The sequence below is a fragment of the Lonchura striata genome, chromosome 1 (genome assembly GCF_050655825.1).
Source record: "Lonchura striata isolate lonStrDom1 chromosome 1, ASM5065582v1, whole genome shotgun sequence".
NCBI classification, from domain to species: domain Eukaryota; kingdom Metazoa; phylum Chordata; class Aves; order Passeriformes; family Estrildidae; genus Lonchura; species Lonchura striata.
This window is the reverse complement of record NC_140703.1, coordinates 36,190,257-36,202,751: the sequence shown is the minus strand read 5'-3', so window position 1 is coordinate 36,202,751 and position 12,495 is coordinate 36,190,257.

Genomic DNA, 12,495 nt, shown 5'->3' with positions numbered 1-12,495 from the left:
GGGAACAAACCTGCTTCCCATGGTTTTCTCTACAGGGAAATCTCTCTGGTGCCTGGAGAAGTTCCTTCTCCACTGACTGGTGTCCACAGGGCTCTTTTCTCTCAGGTTTTTTTTCAGTCCATATTTCCCTCAGATGTTGCACAGCATTTCTCACTCTTTCTTCAAAACATTATAGCAGAAGAAGAACCAGCTTGACTGATAGGTCCTGCTTTTTTTGGCCAGAAGCAGGTCCATTTTGGAGCCAACTAGAACAAGTTCGATTCAACATAGGGGCAGCAGCCTCCCCCACTACCAAAACCTTGCCACACAAAAAAATTTAAGGCACTTATGGGACTAATACTGGAAGGTGATATCCAATTTTGGTCATAAAAGAGTATCAGAAAAAAAATAATCCAAGAGTAGAGCAACAAAGAAAATTTATATTTGTGCAAAGCATCCTGTAAGGGCTACTGGTGCCTGGTAAAATTATGGAGAAGACTAACCTGGGAATTATTTAAAAACTTATTAATTTTACCCCTTTCTAATAAATGAATTGTAAACAGTTTTCAAAAAATATAGTTCTATTGCAGCTGTTTTTTATAACTATTATACAAAGTATAAAAGTTGTTGAAACTTTCAGTCATAGAAAGAACAACTTGCAAAAAAAAAACCTAAAAAAAATTTGCTAAAATTATAATCTTGTTAAAGGGAGGTTATAAGAAAGCTCTCCAAGGCTCCCTTTTTTTCCCTAGTGATATGACTTCTATATGCCAGAATTACATTAATTCGATCATCAGAATCAGCTGATGACAAACTGAGCTTATTGCTTTTTACATCTTTCTCTTGAGAGGGAATAGAGAAGATGCTGATCTCCTCTCTTTGGTAAACACTGATAGGCCACAATGGAAATGGTATCACGCTGCATTGGGGGTTTTCAGATTGGATACGAGGAAAAGTTCTTCACTGAGAGGGTAGTCAAATACCGTAAGAAGCTTCTCAAGGAACTGATCATGTCACCAGGCCTATCATTGTTCAAGAAGCATTTGGATAATTCTGTTAGAGAAACAGTTTAACTCCTAGATTGCACTGGATAGAGCCAGAATTTGGAATCAGTGATTCTCTTGGATCATGTCCAACTCAGTGTATTCTATGATTCTATTGCTATTGATGCACTTAGAAATAACTAGAGTAACTTCTCAATTCCAATGACCAGAAACTAGAGCTGCAAACATTCACACTGGGAATAAAAAAGTAATGACAGTAAATAATAATGGGATGGTGTTACCACAAGAGGTTCCCCATTCATCATCACTTAAAATACTTAAATAGAGATTAGCTTTCTTTTTACATAAATGAAAGAAAAATTTCATTGAATATAAATATAATATCAGGTAGAAATTTGGTTATTGATGGACTTAAACAATAGGAGGCTTGGCAAAGGAAGGAAATTCTATCAGTGATGTCACATGTTGAATTTTTAATAAATGTTCTTTAAGAAAAATAGCATCAGTGTTTTATCACTCATAATTTTCATGACTGAAAATACAGAGTTTTAATACCAAACTTGTAAACAATGAATTAGTGTTTGATATACAGTCAAAAGAAGAATTCAAACTTCAAAGAAACACCATTTCAACTACAGCAATACATTGTCTGGTTCTTCTAATCTACAATTGTTTGGACCAGTTTTTCATCTTTGTCCAAAAGAGGTGTTAAAGACCTATTGGGTTATTAAATTCACCAATCTGGCAGACATTTAAGAGATTGATTACTAAATCAGTTACAAGATGATACTTAAAAGTAACAGAAATTGTGAGCTACAGAGCATTCTGAACTTCAGTGGAAATGTGGGATCATGAAATTTATCCCCAGTTAGATGCAAGCTATATCAAGAATTCATATTCTTTAAAGACTAATTGTGAAGAGCAGATAGCATTTAGATCCAAATTAAGTCACAATCATTTTCATGGCATCTACCTATTTACAGTCCTGATTTCCATCAAACAAAAATTGGTAGAAAAAGAATGGCCAGATGTTTTTCATGCAAATTATTTGCTGACTAACAAGATGAGAATTTTACTTGTACATCCCCATGGAACTGTTTACTAAATGTCATAGTTTCAACTCCTATTCTACTAGATGATGAAACTGTGCAAAGCAGAAAGTAAATGCCAAGTAAAGCAAAAGATGGACACTGAAAATGTGGGTGTCATTTGGCTGCTAACTTGTCTGATTAGATCTATATGTTTTTACTTTTCTCTTGTTTGCTGAACTCCCAACTTCCCAGAAAACCCAAACTAAATCAAAGTGTGTTACGATGAAAAGCTGTACAAAAACTGGATCTACCTGTATATCTAGATCAGGTTTTAGCAAAAAGCTATTGATTTTGGAGCAGGTATTTTTCTGTAGAGTAGGACCATGTGAGAAAAATACACCATTAAAATAAGAGCAGGATGAACTGATAAGTGGTTCCAAACATATTAAAGACAAGAAGGTGGTTTGAAGAAATCAACATGAGTTTATGAAGGGAAAATATGTGATCAAGCTGATAGCCTTCTATGATGAGATTACAAACTCAGCAGACATAATAAAACAATCTATCTACCTTTCTTCCTCATGGTCTTGCTTATGCCTTATAGCACATGTACAACACACACAAAAATAGTGAAACCTCCCCAAGGCATTAACCACTAAGGTTCTGCCTCTTGCATCAAGGTGAGTGTTTTTTATTATTAGAGGAGCAGTAGTTCAGAAAAAGTGAGTTCTTGACTTCTCTTCCATAACTGTACTATGAGCATGGCTGCTCCCTAGTTTTGAGGGTTTAGTAATTTTTCTATGCATATCACAGGGAATTGCAGCCTTTTGAAATATAATTCTGAACAACTATGAGGTGGAGTTTTTTACTTTTTTCCCTAGTGATCCCTAAAGCCTACTAAGTCCTTAAATGGAAGTTCTTTTCTGTAAGTCTAATTAATTTTCTGGATGTTGTTCAGGTCAATATCAAACTATACAGAATTTTAATCAACAGGGAAATGGAAATAAGAAATATGAATATTCCATCATAAACCAATAAAAACATTTCAGCACGTTAACAGGTAGTCCTTAGCACCGATTGAAGCACTTCAAAGTATACATTGTGTAATACTGTGTAAAGATGTTTCCTTAGACCTCAGAAATATGATCTAATATTAGTTATCAAAATCATTAACTGTGTTGGTGTTGGTCAATAAAAATCATGTCAAAATTCCCGAGGTACTACCGACAACATTATCCAATATAATCTTCTGCTCTTAGTGTGGAAGAGATTTCAAAGTACTTGTTTTCCCAGCTGACAAGATACATAAATATAAAACTGAAACTGGAAAGTAGGAAACAGCTGTTGATAAGAAGTAATACATCGCATGTGAATTGTGGTGCACACTTCAGAACAATTGTTTAAAATAAAACTGGCAGAATGAAAAGAAAACAAGATTTATGGTATGTGAGAGCTGAGGAATATTGCCTACACTGAAAGGAGCAATTTATTGTCTGTGGAACAATGCAGTGAAGGTGTTACAAAGCGAGCTTAACCATAAGTGATTAGTTTACATAAAAGAGCCTGATTTTGCTTATTAGGCTTCATTGAATTCCAACGCACATACAGCAACTTACTGTATTTAAATATATTCTGCTATTAATTAGCTTCTGAACCTGAATAGAAACACATTTTTGCTGTGAGCCTAACTGGAAAGAAGATTTTATTGTTTCTCTGGTACACATTCACAGCTCCATTAAATTTCAGTCATGTATTGCCACAGGAAATAGTAGGCATATGCAGATTCATTGACTAAGAGATATTTGTAAACTTGACATAGGGACAGGCTGCTCTCACAAAGGAGGGGACTTAATCCTTTCCCATGTGCTGCAGTTTGTTTTAGTTAGAGCAAAATAAATCATTTTAATGGATCAACACCTGGAGAATGACACATTGACTAGACCAATGTTTTATCAGAAATGGAAACACAAATGTCTGTTCCCCATTATAGATAAACAGATGACTTTTTTGGAAGTCCTGAGCATGTGTGGAGTTAACGGTTGAAGGTGTGCTAACATCTCTTAGGGGACTGGAATAGTCTAGTGAAAGGGAGTGGAATAGGAACTTGATAATATTTAGGGTTCCTTCCCAGTCATTCAATGATTCTGCGAGTCTCTGAATTTGACCAGGAATGGTTTATGTTCTACGGGAAAGTCATGAATATACAATACTATTGGTGTTCAGTTTATGCCCCTACTGGGCTCATAATTCCACAGATGTATCTGAATTTGAAGAACTGATTTCTACCTTTCCTGTGGATCTTCAAGTGACGAATGAAGTTAGATCTCCTCCTTTTAAAGGAAGAAACAAAAAGCAGCTCATATCAACCTTCATACTGATAGAGCACATGAACTCTGCACAGCAGCTGGGGGCAAGAAGAGTGCCACTTCTAATTTCAGTACAAAATAAGAAGTAAAACTCCAAATATGAACTTGCGCAAAATACTTAGGCTTGTTATTCACTTTTTCTTCACTTTGGTATACAAAGAATATAAATCAGCTCTCAGCTTTTCTAATGATATATAGATTAGCTTCTGGTGAATTGGTCTGGGGTGAGTTTCCTGTTGTTATTATTAGACTGAGAAAGAAATTTAGGGATGGCTGATGTTGTCTTTGGCAAGCAGGTGTGATTGAACTCTGTCTTAAGCCAAACCTTCTCTGAAGTGGAAGCTACAAAATGGTAGTAAATAGGATAGCAATTCTTAACAGGGCTTTAGGTCAAACTTAGCACTGTGCTGGTGTGGCTCTCTGGCTTCCTGGCAGCTCAACACACTGGTCAAGGAAGTCAAAACAAAATACCTGTGCTTAGATGTCACTTATCATAGGGATTTATTGATTAATTTCTGGAGTCTCATTGGCAGAAAGGAAGGCATGAATAGAAGCACAAACTGTCCATACATCGATTTTGGCACCTTGCAAAACTGTGTTGTGAAGACCTTCTAGATGTAATCACTCCTGGACTAGATGCTGTGACTCCTCCTTTGGAAACAAGCAGCTGTATTAATTGACTGTAAAGAGCTTGGACCTCTCACTCATAGGCTGTGAATTAACCAGACATGTCCTCTTTGATACAAGGTCTGACAAGGAAATTTCATAGTAATTGAAAATGAGCAAACTCATCTCCCAGCTTTATACAGTCCAAGGCTCTATTTCAAGTTTTTTAGATGACTTTTCCAAATGCTTTTTAGGCTATCATGGCATTCAGGAAGCAGACTTATAGGGTATCAGTGAGACTCCAAAGGGAAAGGAGGCTGTAGGGAGGAGAGAAAACCCTTTCTCCAAAGTTTGTCACAGTATTTTTCTGGGATTGCTATATCCAATAAACATGGAGGGTTGATTTATTGCTACTGTACTAAAATCGGATCATGCCAACACCATTTTTACCTTCATGATTAAAGAGAACATGCTGGAAGGATACCAGGATGTGCCTCTTGAGGTAGACATGGGTAACCACACTCAAATATATTTCCCCTAACAGGTTACATTATGTAGCCAGTTCTGTGGAATCTACCTGGATCTATAAGTATGTATAAGATTTTGAAAGAGGATGTTGAGGGATATGGGATGACATGTATAAAGAACAGTGAAATTATCCGACTCATCTAGGAATAGAAATAACTGAAGAGGAGGGTGTGATAGAGAAGCACAGCTCATGAATGACAAAGAGCCCACAGGCAAAAACACTATAGGTATAAATTGATTGTTCATTCTTTCTTCTAACAAAAGGAGCAATTCAATGAACTTAGTCAACCAGGTTCAACACATGTAGAAAGAGGTGGCTCTTTGTGCAAAAAGTACAAATGTTCTTATCTTTCTCTATAGATAAAGACTTCTAGACAACAAATCCCCCAGAGTCTTTCATCAATCTTTGCCAGGAATATAATGACTGATCAAAATTTATGTTGGTGCTAGGAAAAACTACACAAGCTCATGAAAGAGAAATCATTTGAGTGCTATGAAGTATGTGGAAATTAAATTTGGTTGAAGAAGTCCATAGGCAGGTGAGGGGAATTTTTAAAAGTACAATGTACATTCACTCTATTCTTACTCTTCTGTGAGTGTCTGCTATTGGCTATTGACACGACCCCTGTAAACTAATTGTTATGATATGATATAATATGATATGATATGATTGATATGATATGATATGATATGATATGATATGATATGACATGATATGATGATATGATATTATTACTAGTGGGGTAATTTGGACAGTTGACATTACAAGAGCTCTTTGTGCCCCAGAAGTATTCCCATTTCAAATTTATTCTGTGATATAGCAGTGAGGTTTTGGGAGGTTTTTGCATCTGTAAATGTTTTTCACAGCTTTCTTTCTCACTTTCTCCAAAGCATGTGCCATGTATTTTATGATTATTGGTTATACAAAAATTTGGTACTTGGATAGGAGGATCAGTAAGACTGAATACTCTTGAAATACTCAGAATAGTACATGTATTGCCAGTACTATTTTTTTTGCATGTTTCCAAGTTCTCCTTGATAATCATAGACAGCCAAAGAAGGCTGTAGTTTGAGAGGTCATTTATCTGTAAAACTTAGCAATAGTCTATTTCTCATGAGAATATTTTCACCAGAGAGGAAGAAGGGTTAAAGAGCTTAAGAAAATCAATAGGATGCTTGACAGGAAAATGATGTTCTTTAGAAGATGCATAATTTACAGACCTTAATCCTCTGTAAATATTTATTCCATTGATTTTTCTCCCATACCCTTTATAGTTTCTTTACATATGCTTATCAGAAACCACACTTATAGGCATTATTACTGACAAAATGGAGTAATAACTGAAAAATTTGATGTCAGAATGGCACTAATTATGGTAATATGACTATATATAATTTTGCAATTAACACCAAACATAAATAAACAACCTTTTCACAGCCACACGTAATACAAAAATCTTTCTCAAATTATCTTATTTTGCTTTCAGTGTTACAAAGACAAATATAATGTGAAAACATAATCACATCTAGTATTCATCCTCTTTTGTTGGAAAAATAGTGTGACATAATTGAGATGAAATATATAAAGTTGATTGACTTCTATCTCACTTTAGTTTGCGGCTTCAGGCACTATTGAATCAGAACCAGACATATATAAAATAGGTTGAATATAATGTCTGCAAAAATAGTACTGAGATTTACACATCATGCTCTCAGAAGTTAGGATACAGAATAAGGTTACTTGGCCAATTAATTTTGCCTTCTTTTCTCTATTCATTCTGTACAACAATGATATTTTTCTCCTAAAGATTCCTCCTTTATTCAGTGTGTAGGAATGGACAAGGCACACTTGAAATATTGCAGTTCATTAAGAGAGCAATGTGTAAAGGTAGGGCAGACAGTGTAAAGCCAGGGGAGAGGACTAATGGGAAGCCATTATAAGAGAAGTCTTCCTGAGCTTAGCCATTGTGTGAGGACATAAGTGATACAGAATTCAGTCATTGGTTGGTAGAGTCAGATGCCTGAGCAAGTCCCAAAGAATTCTGTAGCTTCACAAAGCACACCTGCATGCAGAAGAAATCAAGCCATAATAAATACAAAAAAAACACCCAAACCAACTTTGACAAATGTAAGGTAGTTATAACCATGAGAAACAGGTTCTTCTAAAGAGAAGTGCTAGGCTGTCTTAATAACAGAGTACTGTCAGTCTTGCTCCACATGCCATTGTATTTGTCTTTTATTTAGACAGGTGCAGTTAAAATCTATAGAATCAGATAGTGGGATTCCACCATTGTACAAACTGCAAGAGTATACTACTTTGAAAAAACTTCTCTGAGTACACATGAAGAAACATAGTATGACTTTGGCTAGTGAAGGAAGATATTGATGGTCACCATCAGATGAGCTTTGCTCCAAAATGCTTAATCCTATTTATTGCATTTTTTGACTGAAAGAAGAAATGAGACCACAGTTTGTGTGAGAACTACAAATAATGAAGTGTTATGTAAGGCATCTACTTCTCTTTGTTCAATCAAGTTTCCTGAGCACAAACACAATACCTAAAGTCTTTGAACTGTGGCATGTGTGGAGTGACCACAGAAGCCTGAAGAAGGAGTTTTTGAGAACCATCACAGATACAGAGCTTCTTGGCATGTAATTAACAGGGTTGTTATTTACCTCCAGGTAAGATACAAGATTTTTATCTGATTTTTTTTTTTTTTAAGGAAACTTGCTAATTGAAAGCTGATTTAAGGCAAAGGAGTAGCAACAGAATCTACTTGTCTTCTTCTATACAAATGTACAAATAAAGATACCTTTATGTACAGAATGAGCAGATAGATTTTAAAGAGTGAGCTGAGATGTCTTGATTTGCACTTTTGTAGCACCCTGAAAAGAGAGCTTTCAGAAAATGCTGACCATTTATCTTCCTCTAGTGGTTCCCTTCAAGGTAACTCTTGATAGGTCCACAGGGAAAAATATAATGTAAATCATTACTCACTCAAGAAAGTGTTGGTCATCATTCTTTTCTTGATTAAAGCCTCAAAACTGCATGTTAGACCTTAAAGATTTCTCTTTGTCCTCTTGGTTACTGAATTTATTTCAAAATTATATTATCAAACATTTTCCTGACAAAACAGGGTTTTGATCAATACAATGAATGTCAGATCTGCAATGCTAAGCTTAGGCAGATTTTTTTTTTCACATAGTCCTTTTTTTCCCCATAATATAAATGTATTTTTAATGAGTTTGTGTGGTGTTTTTTTCTGTAAACTTTTCTGTTATTTATGTTCAGATTTCCCTCGAGTCAGGTTTTTTTTAGCACTGCCTATAAAGATTACTTCATTTTTTGATTTATTCATGGCCACAGCAAAACCATCTCACTTATGGGAAATAGACTTCTGAGGAAATAATTTACATTATAGAAATTAATGAATTCCACTGTAGGGTTTAACTTCATAAATTGCTAAATCGGCAAATGTTCAAAAGTGCCAGGCAGTACAGTTCTGAGCTACCTGATCAGAGATGCATTTTGCACTGCTTTTTGCATATTCCCATATAACCTCATATTTAGCTCTCCAAGATACTCTGCATCTGAATTGTTCTGCCCATTCTATTGTGGCTCTGGGGAAGAAAACACAGCTAGATGTAGTATTATAATTCCTATTATCTTTAGCTGAAAAAAATTGGAATTGTCTCCTGGATTGTTTGACCTTTAAGTACAGACTGTGGGATTAATTATGTCAGGGAGTTATTAGCAATATCCAGTATATTGTCTAGACACCTGAACTTAGCAGTTTAAAAGGAAATTTATTTTGAAGCCTCCCTTCCTGAGATGCAATGCAGCTTTCTGCATTCTTATTTAAATGTTTTGCATAAAAGAGTCACTAGGCAAAAGATACTCTTAGAAACAGGTATCATACCATAGGATCCTTCCGCTGATCTGGGAAGTATCTCAGTGCACATGGGAAAATTAAGAATAAGTCTACCTATCTAACAATTAGCTCTGAGTCAATATTAGTAATTTTCAAAAATTTTTGAATTGTGTTATAGTAGTAAGAGCTCAATAAATTCATCAGCTCTGACTATGTCATCAATGACTATGTCGTTAATCCTGTATCTTTTTTTTTTTGATTCCACCAACCAAAATGACAAAATAGACCAAATAAAAGCATAGTTAGGAAAATGGAGGTGAAAACCAGCTTCTGCTGAAAAAGGAAAGTACTCTAGAAATCTGTAGTCCTCAGATTTATGAAATTAGGAATAATGTATATTTCATCATACACAACTCTAGAAGACATGATTAAAATATCAGGAAATGGGGATTGTGTTTGAGTTTCTTTATTTTTACTTTTATTTTTCACATAAATGAAAAATAACTGAATTGTGTGATCATTTGAAGAAATTCAGAACATCTCCAAAACGGAGAAATTGTTGGATAAGCAATAACAGATAGTACTGTTGGTAAGCAGGAAAACAGCATCTAGAATCACCTTGTATGTGATTGATTTCTAATATTTCATAGAAGGAACTCTGCAAACACCACTGTCAATTAAGAAGGAGGAAGAGGAGGTACTCTAGGCAAAGATTTCCTTGCAGTTTGTGGAGAAGACCATGCCGTGGAGCAGATGTCTGTGCCTGTAGAAGTTCAGGAAGCAACCCTGTGTGGACATCCCTGGAGTACACTCTTGTGAGGAACCCACATGGAAAGAGTCTTTTCCAGAAGAAATGCATTCCATGGAAGGGAACCTCACTGGAGCACTGTGTGAAGAGCTGCAGCCCCTGGGAAAGATCCATGTAGGAGAATTTTGTGAAGGATTGTATCCTGGAGTAGAGAAGAGCTCAAAGAAGGTGGGGCAGACATGAAGGATTGTGAAGTGCTACAAATCCTATTCCCCATCACTTTAGACTGCTTGGAGGAGGAGGTAGAGAATTTGGGAGTGGCGTTGAGCTTGAGAAGAAAGAAGGGGTGGGGTGAAGGTGTTTTTAGATTTTTCCTTGTTTCTTATTGCCCTCTCTCTCATTAATTGCCAATACATTAAATTAATTCACCAACTTGAATCTGTTTTATCCTTGACAGGAACTGATGAGTGATGATCCTGTCCTTACCTCAGCTCAGGAGCTTTTTTATTGTATTTTCTCCTTCTGTCCTGTTCAAGAGGGCAAGGGATATGTGGGTAGCTGGCAGTCAGTAGTAAAGAACTGTAAAGAATATAGTTCTTTACAGTAGTAAAGTTCAGAAAAATCCTAGTTGGAAACCATGAATGATCTCTCTGCCAATGGTTTTAAGTTCAAGTCAACTTTGCTGAAAAAACAAATTCCAGAATGTGGAATTTTTTTGTTTTATATTTGCAGTGGTATGTGAATGCATGCATAAGATAAACAATTCTTGTAAGAATAGAAAAGCTATTAAGAAGTAGGTGGCTGAGATCTGTGGTATGGTCACAGAAAGATGCTGCAAGATCATTTAATTGAATTCTAAAAAGCTTAAGTATATTGCTGTTGCATATTCTATGAATTTTGTAATTTTGTCCATTTTTCTTGATCAAATTGGTGCAATGTTGCCGATTTGGCATATGCTGACAATAGTTGTGTGTATTATAAATGTATTGTACTGGAATAGCTTAGAAAATCAATGCTAATATTATATTAGCATACTACTAGCTGCTGACTCATGTCATGACAGGGCAATGCAGCATATTTTTGTGTATATTAGGGTATTCTGTCTGGAACTGACTGCCACTAAGATGTCAAGCCTGAAAGTTGTGGAGGTGTGTTTATTGATATATAAAAATAAATGCAGCAACATAAAATATAAAATTTTCTAAATAGTTGCCCTGAATAGGAACTTCCCCTTACAGTGTAGTTGTAGTCCCTAGTCTGGGCAATTCTTCATGGGGAAGCAGGAAAAAAAAAAAAAAGAAAAGAAGAAAAGAAAAGAAAAGAAAGAAAAGAAAAGAAAAGAAAAGAAAAGAAAAGAAAAGAAAAGAAGAAAAGAAGAAGAACAAAAATTATTAAAATGAGATTCCAAGAAAAGTTATGATTGCAGGGTCTGTGTTCCAGTTTCACAAGGATGTTTAATAGCATCTTTCAAGTACTTAAGTCCAATGTTTCTGGCAGTGAAGACCTTCCTTTTGGCTGTCACTATGGTAAGTCTAAGATTCCCTTCCAACCATCTGAATGCTGGTTCTAGCAACATGTAGCAGGAAGCCTAACACGGTACATGAAACATTGTCCTTGACTTTACTGCTTTGCTGCCAGATCCAAATTCCAAACATCTCAAGCACTGCAGTACTAAGCACCTTGAGGCTTGTAGGTCTTTAAGAACGTACTCACAAGCATGAAAAAAATGATAATATTAAATAATGAAACCTCTCATTATTCTGAAAAGATGGCAAATTCAGAAAGTCCTTCTGTGGATTGGAGAGAATAATTTTTGTGGGTGTGTCCTTGGCTTTCTCCCAGTCTCTCTGGGTTGGATGTCCTGGCTGCAGTGTAGCTTGGGGGGGCCCTGAATGATGGTCCTGGTATTCCTGGACCAAACAATGGCTGAACAGTTCCCAAAAACCTTCTGGCCTCAGCTAATGAGAGAAAAACCAGCAAAAACAGCAAGGGAAAATTCCCCTTCTGCCTGCAGAGCAGAGAACTCTGAGGGCACTGCTTGTCTCTATGTGTTTGAATACAGCCATGAAAAAAAATTCCACTGCTTTTCCTTCTTCCCTCTTTGCTCTCAGAACTAGTTTTAAAGGTGCAGAACTCAATATCCAGCATAAGCAGAACAGACTATTGGTATACAAGCATCATGAAGCCTCCCCAGGACATTAACTTAAATGCTTCTTTAGTTTAAGTTATTGAATTTGAGTTGTGATTCTCTTTTGTTACCATCAAGGCAATCTTCCTACCAAATGCAGTCCTTTAAAAATATCCAAAGAAGTGGATTATTATTGGTGCCTGTCGTTTTCCTTTGTGACAAATTCTCTGTTC